General features: G+C 34.9%; 1 pseudogene; it reads left to right on the plus strand.

Annotated features, from left to right (window-relative positions):
* The first annotated feature begins 299 nt into the window (after positions 1–299).
* On the plus strand, positions 300–1,880 carry LOC134235723 (uncharacterized; annotated as a pseudogene).
* Positions 1,881–2,341: the final 461 nt, after the last annotated feature.

The following is a 2,341-nucleotide window of genomic DNA, read 5'->3' on the forward strand; positions in this document are numbered from 1 at the left end:
TACATACCGCAAAAAAAATGTTAAGACTTGTTTTCTAATACATTCTTGGTACCCACGATATGCGATTACCAGTACACATTATAACGTCATATTATGACGTCATCGACCTTTACTACACACGTTTATGAGAAATATCAACGAAATCGCTTCGGCGCAAGGGCATACCTTACTTTGTTTTACAGAAACAAGGTATAAAGAAAAGCAAAGTATTCCAAAGATTAAAGATATTGCTGCACAAATCTCGACACTGCAATTGTTTAGATACTATTCGTACAGTTCTAAGTTTAAACAGGGTAAAAATGAACAGTCCAGTGTAAGTTTAGTAAATTTTTTATCGATTGAAGAGGAGGATAGGATTTGTGCAGCAATTTTATCAATTTTAATAATATTCTCCATAATTTTATGCTTTTTTTTCTTTTCAATTAAATAGAGTATGCCCTTGCGCCGACGTTGTTTTGTTGATGTGTTTTATTATCTTCAATGGGGAAGAACTCTGACGTCATAATATGACGTCATAATGTGCATTTGCAATAATATACTGTGTGTACTAAGTATGTGTAAGAAAATCAATTTGAACTTTCTCTGTATATAAAATATACAATTTATGCATTTTTATTAGCTCATTTGCATAGAAAAACCCATACTTAGCCTTAACTCACTTGCGACGTCGTCGATATATCTAAATGTCGAGTTGAAGGCCACAGCAAGTGTTTTCTTCTTTTCACGTAAAAGATTTTGTATAAATTCTGCTTCATATGAATATAAAAATAAGTCTGCTAATAACGGGGGCAATTTGTACCCATGGGAATTCCAATAGATTGTTGGAATACCTGGGCTCCAAAAACCACATAGATATTTTATCAGTTGAAACGGGGGAAGGGTGTTAAAGCCGTTCTGTTATGCTTTAAATTTTTAAAGGGCATGTAGGTGCACAGAATTCATGTCTGCATAGACCTCTGACAGAGGAGCGCGAGGGAGGTTGGTTACAGGCAGGGTCATTAGCTCATGTTGCTCTGAGGGATAATATTCGAGACAAGAGACTGCAAAAGAAAATTCCCTATTACTTGAATTGCAGGTGCATGTTTATCTATTTTTATACCATCCTGTGAATAAAAGATTCAAGTCAAATAAAAAATTTTTTCGGACATAATTATCACTGCAAACTTCTCTCTTTTGTAGAAGTACAGCTGTACTGGAAAATTTTCAAAACTTGATTTTAAAAAACTCATCAAAACAATATTCATATTCCCCACCAGTATACAAGGCGAGAAACTTAATTGCAGCATTAGACCAATTGTGGTCGAGAAATTTTAAGAAAGAAGGATGGCTCACAAAGGTATCAGTATTCAACTATTAATGAAATTCAAGTACATGGCTTCTAATTTTTCTATCCATTAAGTTTCCACATTTTATTTTCAATATAAATATATTTCTTTATGCAATATTTTATTCCTTTTTTCAGACACCAACGCTATTACAGCAAGAAGAGTGGGATATGGTCTGTCTATGGAGTTAAGTCAGAGAAAGTGTACCCCTACTCTGAAACCTTGATGAGAGCCTGTTTGGAGAACAGAATACTGGATGGAGTAGGAATGAACCAGCCAGTGGTTCTCAGTGCTGAGGATCCAAGAAGAATATCCTCTGTTCTAGCACCAGTCCCCCCTCCACCTACAGCTGAACTAGTTGCTGGAAAAAAGTCAAGATTTTCTGATCCTCAAATTCAGATTTCATGAAATGAAAAGTAAAAGATGTGTTGTTACTGAATTAATGTGTTTTGATTTAATTTGACATGATTAGTATCAAAGCACCCCTTCTACGAAACCAACATACTGTCCTGATGGCTCGGGATATTTATCCCGAATTTTCCACACGCAACAACTTGGTATTACTTTACGATTTCCTGCTCCGAGTCTCCCATGTATCCACATTATATATTGCCGATAGGCTGTGTGTCTGCGAGATCTATTAAAGTTCTCATCCCTAGGCTCGGCCAGGACATCATTGTGGTACCTCAACACGAGCTCATCCAGAACAATCGTTTGAAAATCCTAAAACGAAAATGAGATAAATATAAGGCAAAATTTTAGGCCATCATTAAAAATATTTTTGTTTGAAGTACTCCGAACCCACTTTTTTCCAAGGCAAGTTAGGTTATAAAGTTTCTTTTTGTTGCTTTACAGAATTGGGCAAAATGATACCGGTCATATAAATCAAACTCAAAAATTTATTAATGTACACACTGGATAGCTAATATTGATTTACTGGGTATAATTTATTGCTAATAATTTTCAAATTGAAAAGCATCCTAGAGAAATTATAAGTACCGTGAAAACTAAAAAAA

The sequence above is a fragment of the Saccostrea cucullata genome, unplaced genomic scaffold, assembly GCF_032062105.1.
Source record: "Saccostrea cucullata isolate Sc308-1 unplaced genomic scaffold, CSIRO_AGI_Scuc_v1 ctg23547, whole genome shotgun sequence".
NCBI lineage: Eukaryota > Metazoa > Mollusca > Bivalvia > Ostreida > Ostreidae > Saccostrea > Saccostrea cuccullata.